The sequence below is a fragment of the Bufo bufo genome, chromosome 4, assembly GCF_905171765.1.
Source record: "Bufo bufo chromosome 4, aBufBuf1.1, whole genome shotgun sequence".
In the NCBI taxonomy this organism is placed as follows: domain Eukaryota; kingdom Metazoa; phylum Chordata; class Amphibia; order Anura; family Bufonidae; genus Bufo; species Bufo bufo.
In genome coordinates, this window is record NC_053392.1 from 49,762,770 (window position 1) to 49,786,413 (window position 23,644).

The following is a 23,644-nucleotide window of genomic DNA, read 5'->3' on the forward strand; positions in this document are numbered from 1 at the left end:
CATATGAGAATTCTCTTCAGTGGCTGGTACTTGTAGTGCTACAGATGGTATTTTAGTTTCCAGAGCAGGATTTCTGGATTTCGGAGCCTTTTCAATGGCTGGTACTTGTGGTTCAGCAGATGTTGGTACTTGTAATGGAGTAGATGGGCTATGAGTCTCTAACTCTGCTGGTACTTGTAGTGCATCAGGAGGGTCAACACTCTCTACAGCAGGGTCAGTAGTACTTTGCATTGCTTCAGTAGGAGGATTATCAGTTTCTGGGGCTGTATCTGCTCTTGCAGTGACATCCTCCTGCTGACCTTCCTCCATGGCCTCTGAGAAGATCTCATCACTGTCTTTATTATGATCTGCATGCGGACAATCCCGGAAAGTATGACCAGATCCTAAACACAGGTTACAGATGACCGGACCTGTACAATTGTCCTTTGAATGTCCAAACTGTCCACAAAATGAGCACTTAATACGGGAGCAGTTGATGGCGAGATGCCTGCCCCCACATCTGTGACACAGCCGCGGCTGACCGGGGTAGTAGCATATCCCTCTCTCTGAGCCCAGGTAGAAGGAGTGCGGCAGATGTCTGGTCACACCATTGTTCTGCGCTAGTTGTATCATCACAGTGTATCCGCCATTCCAGATGTCTTCCTCATCATAGATTTTTCCGGGATGACTCTTCAGCAGACACTGTCTGCTCAGCCAATGCTCCAGATCTGCCAGCGCCACCACCTCAGACTGGAACAAGATGGTGGCCTTCACTACCTGAGGCTTGGACAGCTGGATCACCTGTAGATGCTCCCAGATTGACTGTTCTTTCGTGTCATTATATATATTCCAGAATAAGTCCAGATCATACTGAAGCTTAAAGCTTATGTCATAGATCCTGCTGGAAGGGATATGGATCAGGGCATACACCTCAGATACCTTAAACTTCATGAAGTCCTTCAGAAGAACTTTCCCTATGTACAGTCTGGAGGGGAGGTTTTCTTCTGGACCCGTATACTTAATCCTGACAGCGTTCCTCCTCTGAGGTGGAGGGTTAGTCGGCCTTGTAACATTGGAGAACAGTCTCCTGAATTGTGGACGGTCAGCAGGAGGATCAGTGCTGGGCCTCTCCTCTACAGGCTTACTGACTCCAGATTGTCCTTCAGATCCACCTGTGTCTGCTCCAGACTGCTGTGTACCTGACACTATGGACGGCTGAGGGTCCTGTGTACTGACCTCCATGTCTGCTCCAGTCTGTGTAGTTGTCTCCTCTGAGAGCTGACTTCCAATAACAGCACTGAGCGGGGTCTCAATCACAGCACTGAGCGGGGTCTCAATCACAGCACTGAGCGGGGTCTCAATCACAGCACTGAGCGGGGTCTCGTCCACAACACCAAGCGGGGTCCCGTCCACCACACTGAGCTGGGTCTCTTCCACAGCACTGAGCGGGGTCTCTTCCACAGCACTGAGTGGGGTCCCATCCACAGCACCGAGCGGGGTCCCATCCACAACACCGAGCGGGGTCCCGTCCACAATGTCCATACATGAAGCACTCTCCTGCTCACACACAGGGTTGCTGTTCTCATTCACTTCACCAGAATTACAAGCTGAGTCCACTACAATTAACCCCTTGTTGGATGGCTCACTTTGCTCCATAGTATTCCCAGCATTTTCAGAGACTGATTGCTCAGACCCCATACATAGTGACCCTGAAAGCAGTGACCCTCCAGGCGCTGCACCCACACATCTCTGAGGGGTTCCTTCCTTCACCATATTATGCACATCGCCGTAATTTTTATTTTTTATTTCTATAATTTCTTTTATCTTCACATCCTGGGCTCTGGCATCCCTCTTTTTCTCCATTGCCCAGCTTTCCACTTTAGGTATTGTGTTTTTACCTTTATCTAGTTTATCTTTTAATATATCAAGTTCACGTGTGCAGTCATCCAGGCATTCATACTTCATAAGCTTTTTCTTGGGATCAGTCTCTGTCTTTATCTCATCTCTTAACTTAGAAATGCGCCTTTCCAGTTTAAATAAACTTTTCTTTGTCACAGTTGTACTCAGTCCAGAAGCACTACAAGTTTCAGTTGACTCACCAGCCACCATTTCCAGATTATTGCTTCCACCATCTCCATGCTGCAGGCCACACTCCAAGCTCTGGGCTTTCCCAGGATCATCAGCCCAGCTCCCCTCCCCTCCACCTGGGTCAGAAGCCATGGCCCCTCCCTGCAGGGAGCAACAGCACACGTCTATCCTCTCCTATGGACAAGAAAAGAACTACTATAATACTGCTCCTATGTACAAGAATATAACTACTATAATACTGCTCCTATGTACAAGAATATAACTACTATATTACTGCCTCCTATGTACAAGAATATAACTACTATAATACTGCCTCCTATGTACAAGAATATAACTACTATATTACTGCCTCCTATATACCAGAATATAACTACTATAATAATGCTATTGTGTACAATAATATAACTACTATAATACTGTTCTTATGTACAAGAATATAACTACTATAAAGTATATGTGCAAGAATATAACTACTTTAATACTGCCTCCTATGTACAAGAATATAACTACTATAATACTGCTCCTATGTACAAGAATATAACTACTATAATACTGCTCCTATGTACAAGAATATAACTACTATAATACTGCCTCCTATGTACAAGAATATAACTACTATATTACTGCCTCCTATGTACAAGAATATAACTACTATATTACTGCCTCCTATATACCAGAATATAACTACTATAATAATGCTCTTGTGTACAAGAATATAACTACTATAATGTATATGTGCAAGAATATAACTACTATAATACTGCCTCCTATGTACAAGAATATAGCTACTATAATACTGTATATGTATAAGAATATAACTACTATATTACTGCCTTCTATGTGCAAGAATATAACTACTATAATACTGTATATGTAAAAGAATATAACTACTATAATACTGTATATGTAAAAGAATATAACTACTATATTACTGCCTCCTATGTACAAGAATATAACTACTATAATACTGCTTCTATGTACAAGAATATAACTGCTATAATACTGCTCCTATGTACAAGAATATAACTACTATAATACTGCCTCCTATGTACAAGAATATAACTATTATAATACTGTATATGTAAAATAATATAACTACTATATTACTGCCTCCTATGTACAAGAATATAACTACTATAATACTGCCTCCTATGTACAAGAATATAACTACTATAATACTGCCTCCTGTGTACAAGAATATAACTACTATAATACTGCCTCCTATGTACAAGAATATAACTACTATAATACTACCTCCTATATACAAGAATATAACTACTATTATACTGCTCTTTTGTACAAGAATATAACTACTATAATACTGTTCCTATGTACAAGAATATAACTACTATAATACTGCCTCCTATGTACAAGAATATAACTACTATAATACTGCCTCCTATGTACAAGAATATAACTACTATAATACTACCTCCTATATACAAGAATATAACTACTATTATACTGCTCTTTTGTACAAGAATATAACTACTATAATACTGTTCCTATGTACAAGAATATAACTACTATAATACTGCCTCCTATGTACAAGAATATAACTACTATAATACTGCCTCCTATGTACAAGAATATAACTACTATAATACTGCCTCCTATGTACAAGAATATAACTACTATAATACTACCTCCTATATACAAGAATATAACTACTATTATACTGCTCTTTTGTACAAGAATATAACTAATATAATACTGTTCCTATGTACAAGAATATAACTACTATAATACTGCCTCCTATGTACAAGAATATAACTACTATAATACTGCTACTATGTACAAGAATATAACTACTATAATACTGCTCTTGTGTACAAGAATATAACTACTATAATACTGCTCCTATGTACAAGAATATAACTAAGTTCCTATGTTTGTGTGTTAAAGACAAAAGCAGTTATTTACAGTGACTTCATGTTTGGATGTCATATAACTGTGATATATATTCTGTATATTGTGTTCACAGAAGCAGAAAAGATAATATGCCTTTAAGATTTATTATATTAATGTGAGGTAAGCTCAATGTCACAACAGAAAGCATAGAGTTAAACAGTTGTTGCTGGGCAGGAGTATTAACCAATCACAGCCTGCCTCACACACAGCAAGAGTTTTGACCAATCACAGCCAGCCTCACACACAGGGCCAGATTTATCATTAGCTCAGGTCAGAATAATGGAGTGAAAAAGTCCCAAAAAAGTCCCAAACGCTAAAACTGCGCACAAATTTGCGACTTTTTTCTGCTCTGCACTATGCTCGCCAGTTTTCTGAAAGTGGGCGTGTTTTCTTATGTAAATGAATCTCTAGACAGATTTACTATTGGGACCATTTAAAAAAGTCGCAAAAAAGTCGCAAAAAAGTCCCAATTTCACTCCAGTGAGGACAATGCTTATCTTATGAGACTTTTTAATAGAACATGCGACTTTTTCGTAAAGATGTGCGACTTTTGTAAAGCTGCTTACTGACGGATAAACTGCTACCGTCAAACCACATTTATTACAGTCTTAAAGGGCCGATCATAAATCTGACTTGGCTAAAACTGACTTTAGCCATATGTTAAAGTGGAGTGAGCTGTCAGAGGAATGATAAATCTGGCCCTGTGTCTGTATGGGAAATTCCCCTAGCAGGAACTGCTAGAATCATTACACCAGAGGAGAGAAGCTGAACAGACATTCTCTCCACTAAGAGCTGTGTTATATGGAAGCAGAGAGGCCAAAATAAGTATTTAAAACAGTTATATAATTGTTCCTACTGTTAATATAGTGATTAGAACTGTATACTGAACAGGTTATATGTTTGTTTACTTACAGTTCCACCAATTGCAAACTACAAAGTTCACAATCCAAATTCAAATTCCATATTGAAATCCAAATTGCATACAACCATACCAGATCATACTCTGCAAATAGTTACTGCTAACTACATACTGCAAATTGCGACCAAATTCAGCAAGTGAACTATTAGTTAGACCTCCAATATTCCTCTCAGAGCTCATAAAGTGCTTAAATAACTGAAAGTGAGAGTACAGATACTCAAGAGAGAAATATATCCACCATTTTATATGTTGAATGACAAGATTGAACAGTTGAACCACCATCTTATGCATACCGCCATTTTGTAATATCTTTTCAACACCTCTTAGGAACATGGACTATCTGCTGCAGAGGCTGAAGTATTATATAAGAAGAAAAGTTGAAGTTAATAAAGAAGTTATTTCAAGCATTTGGTGTGCTCTTTAAACCTACTGTTTCCATAGAACGGTCAGAGGAATTACAGAGTAATAGACAGTCTGGTTAGACTAAAAGTCAGAGATATCAAAATTCTTCTAATGCCATTGTGCAAAAGGCACTTCATAGTGCTACACCTGCCACACCTACATACAAGAATATAACTACTATAGTGCTGCTTCCTATATCCAAGACTATAACTACTAAAATACTGCCTCCCTTGTACAAGAATATATCTACTACAATACTGCTTCTATGTACAAGAATATAACTACTATAATACTGCTCCTCTGTACAAGACTATAACTACTAAAATACTGCCTCCCTTGTACAAGAATATAACTACTATAATACTGCACTTATGTACAAGACTATAACTACTATAATACTGTTCTTATGTACAAGAATATAACTACTATAATACTGCTCCTATGTACAAGAATATAACTACTATAATACTGCTCCTATGTACAAGAATATAACTACTATAATACTGCCTCCTATGTACAAGAATATAACTACTATAATACTGCTCCTATGTACAAGAATATAACTACTATAATACTGCTCCTATGTACAAGACTATAACTACTATAACAATTCCTCCTATGTACAAGAATATAACTACTATAATACTGCTCCTATGTACAAGAATATAACTACTATAATACTGCTCCTATGTACAAGAATATAACTACTATAATACTGCCTCCTATATACAAGAATATAACTACTATAACACTTCCTCCTATGTACAAGAATATAACTACTATAATACTGCTCCTATGTACAAGAATATAACTACTATAATACTGCTCCTATGTACAAGAATATAACTACTATAATACTGCCTCCTATATACAAGAATATAACTACTATAACACTTCCTCCTATGTACAAGAATATAACTACTATAATACTGCTCCTATGTACAAGAATATATCTACTATAATACTGCTCCTATGTACAAGAATATAACTACTATAATACTGCCTCCTATATACAAGACTATAACTACTATAATACTGTTCTTATGTACAAGAATATAACTACTATAATACTGCCTCCTATGTACAAGAATATAACTACTATAATACTGCCTCCTATATACAAGAATATAACTACTATAACACTTCCTCCTATGTACAAGAATATAACTACTATAATACTGCTCCTATGTACAAGAATATAACTACTATATTACTGCCTCCTATGTACAAGAATATAACTACTATAATACTGCTCCTATGTACAAGAATATAACTACTATAATACTGCCTCCTATATACAAGAATATAACTACTATAACACTTCCTCCTATGTACAAGAATATAACTACTATAATACTGCTCCTATGTACAAGAATATATCTACTATAATACTGCTCCTATGTACAAGAATATAACTACTATAATACTGCCTCCTATATACAAGACTATAACTACTATAATACTGTTCTTATGTACAAGAATATAACTACTATAATGATCTTTTTATTTAAAATCAATTAACAAAATATTACAATATATTTACAATAAAGTCATAGAAAATAAATAACGTTACATCACATTGATAATAAACATCACAAATATTATACAGATGCTGACATATGGATGTTCCTCCACTACACATTATTGCAGTTATTTTTCCTCATCTTATTTATTACTACAACATCATTTCACTCCAGCAAAAAGGACCAGAAAGACGCTCCATGTCTTCAGTTAGAGATGGCCTTGCGGTTCGCCCGACGGTCATTTTGCCGTGAACTTTGCTCGTTATGGCGCCATATTCTTTGCATTGTGCAGAACTTTGACCCATGACACATCCATCAGGTGGGACAGGACAGCCAATTGAGACGTTTCAGCACATGGACACGCCCCCTACTCTATAAATAAACTCGATCTGGCCGCCATTTTACATTCAGTCTTTTGCCAGTGAAGGGAGAGGTTGCTGTGTGGAGCAGGGACAGACTGTTAGACAGTATAGAGACACCAAACGCTAGTTAATAGGGCCACAAAAGTTATTTTAAGGACTGGTATAGGTGTGCTATCGATAGGTGTGAAATACTGAGTGGTGTAACATACTTATAATATACTTTCTAACATAGAAAGTATATTATAGTTAATTTGTATTGTGCAGCATTTGTGTGCGGCGGTTCTGCTGAGATACTGCAGCTATACAGAGAGACAAATGCCATTGGAACAACTAATTGCAACTGGTGTGATATACCAGTTGCCCCCCAAAAAAACCCTATTGAGGCAGGGGTGTGATATACCTATAATATAATTTTTATATAGTGCATTTGTATTGTGCAGCTTTTGTGTGCGGTTCTACTGAGATACCGCAGCTATACAGACAGACAAACGCCATTGGAACAACTAATTGCAACTGGTGTGATATACCAGTTGCCCCCCAAAAAAACAGATTAAGGGGTTCTATATACCTGCTTCCAAAAATACTGCTCTTCTATAGGGACTTTGTCACAGGGTCATTTTGAAAATGGCAGGCAGAGGAAGAGGCAGGCCATTCCGCAGGGGTGGTAAGGGTCGTGCTTGTGCACCAGTCCGGAGCCTAAGTGGGAAGTTGGAGAAGGTTTGTGTGATTACATCAATGGATGCACCAGAGTTAGTAGAGTGGCTCACTCAGCCTTCCGCTTCTGCACTCTCCTCATCCTCTGTATCTGCACCCTCCTCACTCTCTGCTGTGTGGACCCCCAAAGAAAAAAACACCACCACCATCATAGCCCCTCTACTCGAGTCAGAGGAATTATTTTCCCATCAATTCCCAGAACTTAGCGATGCGCAGCCATTCTTGGCATCGGATGAGGAAGAGGAGGTAGCAACAGCACAGTACCCAGATCAGCCCAAGGAGGGTGGTCCCCGCTGTTGCTGCCTACTCCGAGATCTCTAATGTCATTGGTTTGTGAAGGTGACGATAATGACGTGTCGATGGACATCACGTGGGTGCCCACAAGAGAGGAAGAGGAGGGAAGTTCAGAGGGACAGACAGAGCAGCAGATAGGGAGGAGAAGGAGGAGCAGCAGGCAGAACTCGCAGTGCAAAGGAGGCAAAAAGCAGACTGCAAATGTATCTGGACGAGCCATCCACAATGCACGGTCACATTGTGCGCTCCCAGGACGCCGGCACATGGCTCCGCAGTGTGGGCTTTTATTAACCTGTCAGCTGCTGACAATAGTGTTGCCATCTGCAACCTGTGCTGTCAACGCATAAGTCGCTGTAAGCCCAACACTCACCTAGGGACAACCGCCTTAACAAGGCACCTGGCCTCCCCTCACCGAACCCAGCGGGCGCAACACCGTCAGAACCCACAAAGCCACATTTCTGTTGTTACACGTCCTGCCTCCTCTCCTTCTCCTCCCTCCTCCCGTTTGTCCTCCACTCCACCTTCCACCGTGCCATCATCGCGTTCATCTGGCAAAAGGCAGGCTTCCGTGGCCCAAATGTTCGAGCATAAAAAAATTATGACGCCGGATAATCCTCTTGCCCGTCTGTCCGCTGGCTTGTCCGAACTGCTAGCTTGCCAACTACTGCCATATAAATTGGTGGACTCGGAGACCTTTAGAAAATTTGTGGTCATTGACACACTGCAATGTTAGGTCCCCGGAAGGTAATATTTCTCCTAGAAGGGCATCCCTGAACTATATGACCACGTTCAGCGCAAGTGAATATATCTCTGGCACACAGTGTCGGTGCCAAGATACATCTGACCACAGACACGTGGTCTAGCAAACATGGGCAGGGAAGTTACATAACTTTTACTGCCCACTGATTGAACCTTCTGACAGCCGTCAAGCATGTAACTCGTGGCATCCGTGTGGATTTGGTGTTACCACCACAGATTGCATGCAGGCCTGCCTCTTCTTCTCCTCCTCCTACTTCATCTTCCGTCTCCTCCTCGGCTGACTTCTCCTTTTCCACTGCTACCGCCTCTTCCGCTGCACCCCCCCAAGCTCCCCAGAACCTATACGACATGCCAGCTGAGACGTTGCCATGCTGTGCTGAGTCTGTTGTGCCTGGAAGCCAAGTGCCACATCGGTCCTGCACTGCTTTAAGCTCTGCGGTCACAGGCTGATCAGTGGCTAACCCCCCGACAACGGTGCCAATCTGCTGAGCACGCTGAAACAGGGCAAAATGACACATCCTGAACTTAGTCATGCAGCAATTCGTTGCCAAATATCCCGGGGTCCAGGACGTCTTGCGGCAGGCCAGGAAAATCTCTGACCATTTTAGAATATCTTACACGGCCATAGCTCGCCTTGCTGACCTTCAGCGGCGACACCACTTGCCCATCAGACGTCTGATTTATGACTGCCCAACGCGCTGGAACTCCACCTTATATATGCTTTATAGGCTGCTCCAGCCGATAACGACTACCTATACGAACTCTGCGGCAGGACAGGTTCTGGGGAGCTTGTTTTTTTTTTTCACCGCGCAAGTGGCTGCTCATGCGTGACGCATGCAGACTTCTGCGGCCATTTGATGAGATCACCAAACTGATCCTTCACAGCCAGGGCCATCAGTGACATCTTACCTTACGCCTTCTTTCTGCAGCATGCATTGCGTTGTGTCATTGATCAAGCCGTCGAGGAGCAGGAGCAGCAAGATGAGGAAGTCGCAATACTGAATGAATTCCCGGGGGGGCTACTCCATCTCAGCAGGATTCTGAAGAGGAGTCAGAGGAGGATGGTGCCTGGGGGGAGGAGGAGGAGGAGCAAGAAAAGCAGGCTTTAAACTTTTTTGGGATCCCTTAAGTTGTCCGTGGATGGGGGGAGGAGACTGAGGACGATAGTAAGCAGCTGTTGGTGGGCGATTTTATCATAAGAGATGTGAAGTTTGAGGAAAATGGTTTTGTGAGATGTCTCCCTGGTGCTACCGCTAGCAGGGACAGACGACGTATCCTTAATATTGTTAGGCAAGCTAAGCAGGAAAGGGAGGTGGATGTTATTGTCCATCTTGGGACAAATGTTCTGGCTTGCAATGAGGTTTCAAAGGTAAAGGATACTTTTCACACACTTGGTAATGATATACGGGAGGTTGAATCGACTGTTTCATTCTCTGCAGTTTTGACTGTGCATAACCTTCAGCATGACAAACAAATGAGCATTAAGGAATTTAATGCATGGCTTGGTGAATGGTGTCTGAACCAAGGGTTTATCTTTGTGTCTCATGTTAGCTCTCGTTGGAATGGAAAAGAACTGTACTGCATCTTTCTCTCAAGGGAACGAATGTCTTCAGTGAACAGTTCAGAGTATTTGCTAAGAAGCATTTAATCTAGGAAAGGGATGCAAAAGAGTGATAATCCAGCAGTCCGACTGCCCCCCCCCCCCCCCCCCCCCCCCGAAACGATGCCAGATTTAGAAATGACAAGTTTAGAGTCTTGTCTACAAATGATCGCAGTTTAGGGAATAAGATCATTGAACTTGAGTCTATAATGGCATCTGAGAATATAGATTAGTGGCTGTTACTGAGACATGGTTCAATGAGAGTAATGACTGGGACATAACAATACCAGGGTTCTCTCTATATAGGAAAGACAGAGAAGGCAAGAAAGGGGGAGGGGTGGCCCTGTATGTGAAAGAAAGCATAAAATCTAATTTAATACAAGTTAGCGAGACCAATTTAGAGTAAGTTTGGGTTATGTTGCAGCTTGATAATCATAAGGTAACTCGTGTAGGTGTGATATATAGACCACCTGGCCAAGTCAAAGAATTAGATGATCTACTAGTTGAGGAAATAGCTAAAAGGACATTGAAAGGGGAAGTTATCATTATGGGAGACTTTAATCTTCCTGATGTAAAATGGAAAACCAAAATAGCTAGTTCTGCCAGGAGTACAGATATTCTAAATTCCCTACTACAGCAAGTAGTTGAGAGCCAACCCGGAAGAAGGCCATTTTAGATTTAGTATTCACAAATGGGAATTTGGTATCTGATATTACTGCAGGAGAAAGCTTGGGATCTAGTCATCACCACACAAAAACAAAAGTTTTAGATTTTAGAAAAACTGACTTTTCTAAGATTAGTTTAGTGGTATATGAGTCCCTATCAGATTGGAACAGTTTCAATGGAGTCCAGGAGAAATGGGACAACTTAAAAGTGGCACTATTGAAGGCAACATCTCCTGGGCGATGAGTCAGCTGTCTAAGATTAATACAAGCAAGTCACAGGGGCCTGATGAGATACACCCAAAGCTATTAAAAGAGCTTAGCGGTGAACTAGCAAAACCATTAACAGATTTATTTAACCAATCACAGGTAACAGGAGTCGTCCCAGAAGATTGGAAATTAGCAAATATTGTGCCCATTCACAAGAAAGGTAGTAGGGAGGAATCAACTATAGGCCAGTAAGCCTGACATCAATAGTGGGGAAATTAATGGAAACCATACTTAAGGAGAGGATTGTGGAACATCTAAAATCTATGTTTCTATGTTTCTAAGACATTCTCCTGGGCGATGAGCAGGAGCCAGGCCGCTTCACCGCTTCCAATTTAGTGCAAATGGGGGCCTTCATGCTCCAGTGTTTGAAGAGGGACCCCGATATAAAAAGCATAAAGGGCAAGGACCAGTACTGGGTGGCAACGTACTTAGACCCCCGGTACAAACACAAAATGGCGGACATGCTACCAGCATCACAGAGGGCTGTCAGAATGCAGCATTTACAGGCTTTGCTGCAAGAGATGCTGCATTCTGCTGTTGCAGGCGCTGGCAGAGGAATTTCCACCCACAGAGAATCAATTGCGAGTACCAATCCTACAGCGCATGCAAGAAGAGGGCGGTTTGAAGATGTGTTAGTCACTTTGGATATGAGATCATTCTTGCAGCCAACCCATTGACAGCCGCCCTCCGGATCCAGCCTCAGGGAACGCCTAGACTGACAGGTGTCTGACTACATCGGGATAACGGCCGATGTGGATGCTCTGAGAAGCGAGGAACCCCTGGAATACTGGGTGTGCAGGCTTGACCTGTGGCCAGAGCTGGCACAATTTGCCATTGAAACCTTGGCTTTCCCCTCGTGGAGTTTCCTGTCCGAAAGGACATTCAGCGCAGCAGTGGGGATCGTGACGATAAGCGCACTCGCCTAGCTCACTACAGTGTGGACTACCTCACATTTCTAATAATTAATGAGGCATGGATCTCGGAGGAATTCAACGCCTGTGATGACCAGGTTTCATTGAATTTCATCATGACAGCCCACAAATATCCACCACCACCCAGAACAAATAATGGTCCCTGTCTTAGGTAAATACAGCGGCATAAAAGGCCTTTTCTGTCTGGTGACCTCAAAGGAATTCAACACCTGTGACGACCACGTGTTATTGAATTTCAACTATTATTATTTGTTTTTTTTTTTAAGAGGGGGGATTTCGTTAGCCATGTTTTTAATCCAATTTATATTTTTTGTTCTTTTGATGTATTTGACATCTATTTGTACTGGCCTGCAGTAAAATTGATATCCAATAACCATCTAATATACCTCCAGCCACATAATTACTTGTTCTTTTCTGTCCGGTGAATGCCTAATGTTTGGGGCCTATACTACACTGGCCTGCAGTAAAATTAATATTGAATGGCTGTCTAATTTAACTCCAGCCACATAATCACTTGATCATTTATGTACGGTGAATGCATAATATTTGGGCCCTGTAATCTAACTGGCCAACAGTAAAATTGTTATACGGTGACCGCCTAATGTACCTCCAGCCACATTATCAATTCTTTTCTTTACGGTGAATGAATAATTTTTGGGTCCTGTAGTCCACTGGCCTGCAGTAAAATTGATATCCAATGACCGTCTCATATACCTCCAGCCACATCATTACTTGTTCTTTTCTGTCCGGTGAATGTCTAATGTTTGGGGCCAGTACTCCAGTGGCCTACATTAAAATTTGTATCCATTGACTGCATAATGTACCTCGAGCCACATAATCACAATTTCTTTTATGTCAGGTGAATGCCTTATTTTTAAGGACCGTACTCCCATGGCCCAAAATAACAATTTTCTATGCGCCAGCAGGGCACATTTCTGAGAATTACCCTTTAAGACGCATAAAAATGGCCCCTGATTAACATACATATTTTTGGGGGGAATTTTTGCCATTGATCCCTCTCTGGTATGTCACTGTCCATGTTGTGGGACGATTTGTGCACTTCTTGTAAGTATTTGGTGGCTGCAAATATGACCTGAAGGTTTTTTAGGTTCGCCTGCCATTAAAGTGAATGGGGCCCGCCGCAAACTTGCGGTTCGCGAACATTTGATCGCGTTCGCGAATCGTCCCGACCGATGTTCGTTCATCACTATCTCCAGTGTCTTTTGGTTTTATTATACTCATGAGCATTGCTCTTCAGATAAGTCTCCTGTAGGGGGAAGGGTAAATCTCCTGCCCTGTTCTTAGTCTTTACACGGTTCACATTAACAGAGATTATAGTCTCATTCAGGTCACTTAAACTTCTTGGCCTTTTTTTTTCCTCCTCCCACTGCTGTGACCTGTAGTGCCCCATCTTTTGGTGGACACTGAGGGGATAGGTTCCTCTTTCTGAGGGTCGTCCTCAGGATTCATTGAACGAACTTGCTCCATTTCAGCTTCTTTCTCCAGATCTCCTCCCAGTGCCTGTAACGTCCAGAAGGTACTTCTAGTACCGATAGCTCAGGTGTTCTCTCTGCTGTGATGGCTCTTTCAGAAATATCTGCTGTGGTGTTTTTCCTCTTTACTGTCTGTCAGTGGCTGGTGATATTTGTAAAGCAGCACCCATGGGTGGCACATCAGTCTCTACAGCAGGGTCACTGTTTCCTTGCCTTCTAACAGCATTGGGATTGACAGTTTCTCGGACTACATCTGTAGTTGTAGGGACATCCTCCTGATCTTCCTTCATGTTTTCTGTGAACATCTCCTCAGTGACCTTGTTGTGTTCTGCGTGCGGACAGTCCCGGAACCTGTGGCCATGTCCTAAGCACAGGTTACAGATGACTGGGCCTGTGCAGTTGTCCTTTACATGCCCCAACTGTCCACATAATGAGCACTTTGTGTGAGAGCAGCTATGGGGGAAGTGTCTGCCCCCACATCTATGGCACAGGCGCGGCTGCCCAGAGTAATAACATATCCCTCTCTCAGAGCCCAGGTAGAAGGAGTGCGACAGATGGCTGGTCACCCCGTTGTGCTGGACGAGCTGAACTCTCACAGTGTAGCCTCCATTCCATATACCCTCCTCATCATACATTTTTGTTAGTCGGCTTTCTACTATACACTGTCTGTTCAGCAAGAGCTTCAGATCTGCGAGCGCGACCACCTAGACAGCTGGATCACTCTGAGGTGCTCCCAAATCTTGTTCTCTTTAGTATCATTATAAATGCTCCAGAATACATCCAGACTGTACTGAATCTTAAAGTTGACGTCATAATTCCACACCTCAGGAGCCTTAAAGGGAACCTGTCATCAACTTTATGCTGATCTCACTGAGGGCAGCATAAAATAGTGACAGAAATGCTGATCTCAGCGATGTGCCACTCATGAGCTAATAGTAAGTGGTTGCCGAGAACCAGCATCATAATTATTGCAGCCCAGGCCTTAAAAAGAGTCAAATCTACCTGAGAAGAGTCATGGCTATCCATAATCTCCTGCTCTCTCACCCATCTGCTGATGATTGGCAGTTCTCTCCTAGAGAGAAAGGGAGAAAACTAGGTATTAGACGGTCTGTCCTCAGCAGGAGAGCAGGAATTCATGAATAACCAGGACTCTTCTCAGGTGGCCGTGACTCTTCTCCAGGCCCAGTCTGCAATGATTGTGATGTTGGTTCTCAGCAGCCACTTACTTGTAACTTAAAAATGACAGATCGCTGAAATCAACTCACCTGTCTATACTTTATTCTGCCATTAGCATGGGCAGCATAAAGTTGATGACAGGTTCCCTTTAAACTTCATGAACTCTCTCAGAAGAACTTTCCCAATATACAGTCTGGAGGGGATGTTCTCCTCTGGTCCTGTGTACCTGATTCTGACTGCGTTCCTACTCTGAGGTGGGGGGTTCGCCGGCCTGGTGACAGAACAGTCTCCCGTATTGAGGTTGTTCAGCAGATGCATCAGTACTCGGCCTCTCCTCAGCTGCAGTCTTACGATCATCTGATGGTGCTGCAGATAGCCCTCTGCTGTTCTGCCTGCACTGTGGAGAGCTGGGGGTCCTGTACAATGTCTGTAACCTCTGCTGCACGCTGTGCAGTTGGTTCAATTAGGGGTAAATTGTCACTCGCAGTACTGAACGGGGTCTCACTGACCATATCAGCACAAGACTTACATTCAATTCATCAGCGCTACAAACAAAGTCCACTGTCCTTAACCCCTTGTTGTCTGGCACACTTTGTTCTGCAGCATTTGCAGAGGTTGATGGCTCAGACCCCAAACATGGTTCACACAAGAGCTGTGATCCTCCAGTCTCTGCACCCCCACATATTATAGGGCTCCTCTGCTTCACAACATTGCAACCAGTTTCTGTTTTTCCATAGATTTCTCTCCTTTTCACAACTTGGGCTCTAGATTCTTTCTTTTTGTCACTTGGCCAGATTTGTATTTTAGATATTATATATTTCTCTTCCTCCAGACTCCCCTTCAGTACAGCCAGCTCATGTGTCCAATCATCCAGACAATCACACTTCATCAGCTTTGTTTTAGGCCTCTTTGACACGACCGTATGGCTTTTTCTGTGTTTTGCAGTCCGTTTTTCACTGATCCGTTGTTCCGTTTTTTGTTTCCGTTGTGTATCCGTTTCTGTTCCGTTTTTACGTTCTGTTTTTCCATATAGCATATACAGTAAACAGTAATTACATAGACAAAATTGGGCTGGGCATAAAATTTTCAATAGAAGGTTCCGCAAAAACGGAACGGATACGGTAGAAATACGGATCCATTTCCGTATGTGTTCCGGTTTTTTGTGGACCCATTGACTTGAATGGAGCCACGGAACGTGATTTGCGGGCAATAATAGGACATGTTCTATCTTTCAACGGAACGGAAAAACGGAAATACGGAAACGGAATGCATACGAAGTACATTCCATTTTTTTTGCGGAACCATTGCGGAACCATTGAAATTAATGGTTCCGTATACAGACCGTACATGGAGCGCAAAAAACAGCCCATAAACGGAAAAAAACAACGGTCGTGTGAAAGAGGCCTTAGGGCTTATTCACACGACCGTGTAAAGCCCGTGCCCGTATTGCGGACCGCATTTGTGGATCCGCAATACACAGGTCCTGTTCCGTGGCCATTCCGCATCACGGTTGCAGACTAATTTTTTTCAATGGGTCCGCAAATCCGGAGATGCGGAACGGTGTGGAATGGAACCACGGAACACTACGGAAGCACTACGGAGTGCTTTCTGAGGTTCAGTTCCATGCTTCCGCACCGCAAAAAGATAGAGCTTGCTCTCCCCGGGGACCTCTCATAGGGACCTTAGATTGTGATGCGAATGTCTGTAAAGTGCTGCAGAATATGTCAGGGCTATATAAGTGTGTAAAAAAAAAAAAATTACATGAACTTTTCTCCAAAATCATGATGCACGTCATTACCTAAATTGCCCTCGTTTTAGGACACCACTTACCCTTTTCTGGACACTTTTAAATATAAGCTTCTAGTTAGGCACAAAAGGTGTCTAAAACAAGTACCAAATCTGGCACATGGCATGTACACCAGTATTATGGCGCTCTTGGCTCCAGAATTGTGGCACAGGGGATATAGTAGATCTACCCCAGTCTTTCTAGTGGAGAACATATATACAATAAGGTACCCAATTTAGCACAACACAATTGCTTTCTTATTTCTAAGAAATTTGACAACAAAAAAACTAAAAAATTCAGTTTGCCTCCATATAAAATTGTACATGCACAGTGGTGTAGTAGAGTTCTTAAAGGGATGTCCGGGATTATGATATTTATGACCTATCTTCAGTGACTTCACATTCATTGGTCCCATGACCTAGACGCAGCTCAGTTCCATTCAAGTGAATGTACAGCACTGTGCTTGGTAAGCTGCGAGCAGTTCATGCCGCTCACTAGAATGCTGCAACCTCCTCACACAGCTGATCATTAGGGGTCAGTGGAGTCGGACCCCCACAGATTTGATATTGATGACCTAACCAGAGTAGGGGCATAGCCACCATGGAAGCAGAGGAAGCTGCTGCTACGGGGCCCGACTCAGGAAGAGGTCCAGGAGGAGGACAAATGGATTTATCTTTAGGGCTCAGAGAGTGATGAGTATGGTACTCCTAGTCCTAGCGCTGGTATTACTCACCACTCCCTGGTCTTCTTCTCCAGGTGCCTGCGCTGCACTAAGTCAGGATGTAGTGCGCATAGGAGCGCACTATTACCGGGCACTGTGCGACATCATGTTACAGTGTGGTGCATATCTAGACACAGTGCTGCACGAAGGAGAAGAGAGGTGAGTATTTATTTATTTATTTATTTTTTTGGTCCGGTGTGAGGTCTGCATTATGGAGACCGAGGGGGACCTGATTCAAAAATTTGCTGTGGGGCCACGACAGTTCTGTTACGTCACTGAACCTGAGGATCGGTCATCAATATCAGAATCTCGGACAACCTCTTCAAGACTTTACATCTAATTATACTTAGCTTTTAGGTTTTTCTTTTTTTTTTTTTCTTAATATATTGCAAACACACATGAGTATGTTACCAAAGCTTACTGGTCAGGGCTATCTGCGAAAACTGAAACAGCGTTCCCCCCCCAATGCCAATTTCCTAACCTAACCCCTTTGCCACAATGAAAGCGCTCTTTGCCCATGGCCATTCTGCTGCCCCCCCTCTTTCCCCTATCTGGTGCTGCCTCAGGAGATCGCCTCACCTGGCCTCATCGGTGGTGCTCCCCTGCTGCCGAGAGAGTGGGGGTCCAGGACTCTTCTTCTCAGGTCCCTGATATAATTTATACACAGCCACTGCACAAAGATCATAATCACACACTGTCCCCGTCTCCACCACATAAACTGCTCGATAGACGGCACCGATTCCCACACATCTGCTTCTCACGGATGGCATCCACAGCTACCGGCAGCGAAACATTACTTGCTGTAATTTCTGTCGGCCATTTACCTGCTCTCCCTAAGGGACTACAAAAAATTAATTTAAATAGGCTGAAATTAAAACAAGGGTGTGTGGTTAAAGTAGACACATTTAACTCCGGCAGCCTGATACTGCAGGGAATAAAAAATGTTTCGAAGCCGCTTTTGTTTCATAATTAGAGATATTGATTCCTCTGGCTACTAAGATAACAGACAATTTCAACCTTTTTAGTCATTCATTTATTTTCTGGATGTTTTTATATTACCATCTTGTGACTTTTTAATTTTTAATTTACATTTTTTTTATTTTTTATCTTTTATGCCTAAAATGGGCACATCACATGAGTATGCTTTCAGGTATTTAGAGCTGACATAATGATGTATAACCCCTGCAGAATACATTGTCACCAGCCTCTCAGATCGCTTGTGCAAGCAGCAGCTTGTCGGCTCGTGCAATGGCGCTTACAAAGATATTATCTTATGCAAAAACATATCCAAGCATCTTCCAAATTGTTGTGATTGCATTTTTTTATGTACAATTATTTTATTTTTTTGACAGTCTTTGTAAAATTTGTCTGAAGACAACCCCTTTGGCCCTCTTTGTTGGATCTTCTTATACCATAGAAGAGGGTCCAGAGGGATCACTTGGGTTCATGCAGTGTCGCTGGCGAATATATACGTAATGCAAAAAATGTATCCAGTCCAGGCATTTTGCAAATTGTTGTGACTGTATTTTTTTTATTTTTGCATTATTTTTAATTTTTATTTTTTGACCCAAGTTTGTCTGATGATAACCCTCTTTGCCCTTTTCTATGGATAATCTTATACCATACAAGAGGGCCAAGTGGGATCGCTTGTGCAAGCAGCATCCTGTCAGGCTCCTGCAGTGTCATTTGCAAAGTTATTGCCTTATGCAAAATATATATATTAAGGCGTTTTCCAAATTGTTGTGTTTGTGGTTTTTATGCTTTTTTGTGAAATAACAGTATGTCTGAAGATATCCCCCTTGGCCTTCTTCAATGGGTTTCCTTATACTACAGAAGAGGGCCATGGGGGATCGCTTGAGCAAGCAGCACCCTGTCAGGCTCCTGCAGTGTTGCTCGTAAAGATGTTGCCTTGTACAAAAATGTATAGAGGCACATTCCAAATAGCTGTGATTTCATTTTTCTATTTCTATTTTTTTTTCCTTTTTTATTTAATTTTTTGTTTTTAATACATTTTTTGTAAAACTTTGTCTGACGATAACCCCCTTGGCCCTCTTCCATGGATAATCTTATGCCATAGGCTACATGCACATGAACGTTGTTTTTTGCGTCCGCAAATTGTGCGTCCGCTAATAAAATGCGGCATCCGTTTTTCTTGGAGGATCTGTTTTTTTCCACCGATCCCTTGTCATAAATGTCTATCCTTGTCCGCAAATGTGAAAAAAAGTAGGACATGCACTATTTTTTTGCTGAAGGGAAACACGGACAACGTACGCAGAACAGAAACGGGTGAACTATCAGCATTTTTTTGCTGACCCATTGAAATAAATGGGTCCCCATCCTATCCGCAAAAAAAACTGAACGGAGGCCGAGAAAAACAACTGTCGTGTGCATGAGGCCATAGAAGAAGGCTAGGAGGGATCACTTGTGCAAGCAGCACCTTTCGGGCTCCTGCAGCGTTATTTGCAAAGTTATTGCCTTACATAAAGTATAGATATTCAGGCATTTTCCAAATTGTGATTGTTTTTTTTTTCATATATTTATTATTTTTCAATTTTTATTTTTTTTTTGGTTTTTAACACATTTTTTGTAAAAATTCGTCTGACGATGACCCCCTTGGCCCTCTTCTATGGATAATCCTATACTAAGGGGGGTCACTTTTGCAAGCAGCGGCCTGTCGGACTCATGCAGTGTCGCTTGCAAAAATATTGCCTTATGCAAAAAATGTACCCAGGCATTTTCCAAATTGTTTTATTTATTATTTGTGCATTTATTGTTTGTTTGTTTTTATTCGTTGGCACATTTTTGTAAACATTTGAAGATAACCCCTTTGGCCGTCTTCTATGGATATTCTTATAACGTGTACATCTCTGTTCCTCACGCACGAGCGAATCCCTTGGAAAAACACATAAGATCCAAACTGCAACATGGGTCAAACTTCCGCTCTAAATTTTATCTAGAGGGGATTTATCTTGTGGCCATCTTTTTTTTTTTTTTTGTATAAGGCCTATTTCCTCACTCCAGATCCTAAGTGACAACTACAAGTACTTTGGGCCCTAACTGGATGTGAACATTGTCAAAATGAATTTAGGCTAAACGGAGGCATCTGTAGCTCCGTTCAGATCTTACTCGGCACCGGGGCCACTTTTGCCAACGTGGCATAGTGGCTGGTGGGCAGACACCCGTGCAGATGGGAACATCACATACTGTACGCATCATGACCAACTATAAAATCAGTCACAGTGAATCAGCTGCTGTGCAGTTACTTTCCCTGGAACCATCACATTCGATTTCCATCTCTTTGACACACATAGCTTACAGTGAGCTTTTGTGTCGAAGCATTCCTACAGAATTAAGGCAACAGCGAGTTACGGCATTGTCAAGGTACAGAATTAGCCAGTGATTCGAGGCAGTGATCTGTAAGCACACAAAGCAGACACAGTACATGTGGAGAACATGGCAAACACAGCCCTGAATCAAGGGAGACCAGTCGCTGGAATACCAGATACAAATGATACAAAAATCACCGCAGTGTTTCAAAACAATGGGGATACATTTTTAGATCCCTACATTTTCTTCTATTTTTTGCAATATCCGTAATGTAAACTTTGACGCTCCAGCGGTGTAAAATATAAAATATTTGTTCATTTAATTTTAATTTGTTTCATTTAGGGTCACTCTGATCGTCTTTGCAACAACCAAATGAGATGGTTTTGGGCAGTTATTGCTTGTACCAAATGTATTACGCTCATCTTTTAATAAGGAATACGACAAAAACACAAAGACAAACGTAATCTCCACTTTGGGCACCAAAAGATTGCATTTTGTTTAATATGTTGCTTTATTTAATATGAAGCATGAAGGCGCCGTTATTTCGTGGGTTAAATAAATGGATTTAGTTTAAAAATATTATTAAGATTAATTATGATATTCATTTTCATTTAGCAGCAAAAGATGAACTTCTCAGGAGGACTGGTTAAATAATAATGGCATAATAGGAAAAGCTGCCGTTGCAGGTTTTATTGCCTGTTCCTCTTTTTCTAATGTGTGGAGTTGATATTGTGACGCTGACTTTTGCTGTGACATCACAAGTTGTTTTCAGTCTGGTGAGCCGCTGTGACATCACAAGTTGTTTTCAGTCTGGTGAGCCGCTGTGACATCACAAGTTGGTTTCATTCTGGTGAGCCGCTGTGACATCACAAGTTGGTTTCATTCTGGTGAGCCGCTGTGACATCACAAGTTGGTTTCAGTCTGGTGAGCCCCTGTGACATCACAAGTTGGTTTCAGTCAGGTGAGCCTCTGTGACATCACAAGTTGGTTTCATTCTGGTGAGCCCCTGTGACGTCACAAGTTGGTTTAATTCTGGTGAGCCGCTGTGATGTCACAACTTGGTTTCAGTCAGGTGAGCCTCTGTGACATCACAAGTTGGTTTCATTCTGGTGATCCGCTGTAACATCACAAGTTGGTTTCATTCTGGTGAGCCGCTGTGATGTCACAAGTTGGTTTCATTCTGGTGAGCCCCTGTGACGTCACAAGTTGGTTTCATTCTGGTGAGCCGCTGTGATGTCACAAGTTGGTTTCAGTCTGGTGAGCCGCTGTGACATCACAAGTTGGTTTCATTCTGGTGAGCCCCTGTGATGTCACAAGTTGGTTTCAGTCTGGTGAGCCGCTGTGACATCACAAGTTGGTTTCATTCTGGTGAGCTGCTGTGAGGTCACAAGATGGTTTCATTTTGGTGAGCCTCTGTGATGTCACAAGTTGGTTTCATTCTGGTGAGCTGTTGTGATGTCACAAGTTGGTTTCAGTCTGGTGAGCCGCTGTGATGTCACAAGCTGGTTTCATTCTGGTGAGACGCTGTGACATCACAAGTTGGTTTCAGTCTGGTGAGCCGCTGTGACATCACAAGTTGGTTTCATTCTGGTGAGCCGCTGTGATGTCACAAGTTGGTTTCATTCTGGTGAGCCCCTGTGACGTCACAAGTTGGTTTCATTCTGGTGAGCCGCTGTGATGTCACAAGTTGGTTTCAGTCTGGTGAGCCGCTGTGACATCACAAGTTGGTTTCATTCTGGTGAGCCCCTGTGACGTCACAAGTTGGTTTCAGTCTGGTGAGCCGCTGTGACATCACAAGTTGGTTTCATTCTGGTGAGCTGCTGTGAGGTCACAAGATGGTTTCATTTTGGTGAGCCTCTGTGATGTCACAAGTTGGTTTCATTCTGGTGAGCTGTTGTGATGTCACAAGTTGGTTTCAGTCTGGTGAGCCGCTGTGATGTCACAAGCTGGTTTCATTCTGGTGAGACGCTGTGACATCACAAGTTGGTTTCATTCTGGTGAGCCGCTGTGATGTCACAAGCTGGTTTCATTCTGGTGAGTCGCTGTGACATCACAAGTTGGTTTCAGTCTGCTGTATGGTTCCATCAGGAAAGTTGCTTTGATATCACTGGTGTTTTTCTCTCAGGAAAGCTGCTGTGACATCACTAGTGCAGACCTCCTAAGTGTCCCTCTTTTGGAGAAACAGTCCCTATTTTTGACCCAAGTCCCTCTGTCCCTCTTTGATCCTTAAATGTCCCCCTTTTTGATCTAAGGTATAGATTTGCATTATTACATTTATAATATTGATCCCAAAAGTGTTTGGCTGGTTCCTCTCTGCCTTGTATATTATTTCATTATTTGATGCAATTTGGATTTTAGAAATTTCTATATTCAGATCATTTTTGCGCTATTGCGCTCTAAGAAAACAATTAAAATATATAAATATGCAGGAAAATGGACTTCCACACAATGAACCATAAGCGTCCCTCTTTGACTGTCCAAAAAATTGGGAGGTATGCTAGTGTGTTTCCATCAGGTAAGCTGCCATGATATCACTACATCACAATGGGGCTTCCATCAGGAGCTGCTGTGACCTCAGAAGTTGGGTATGAGTCAGGTACATTTCTGTGATGTCTCAAGGGTCAATCCGTTATGCTGCTGAGACATCACTAGTGCGTTTCCATCATAAACTACTTGTACTTCACAAGTGGGTTTCAGTCAGGTATGCTACAGTGACATCACAACTG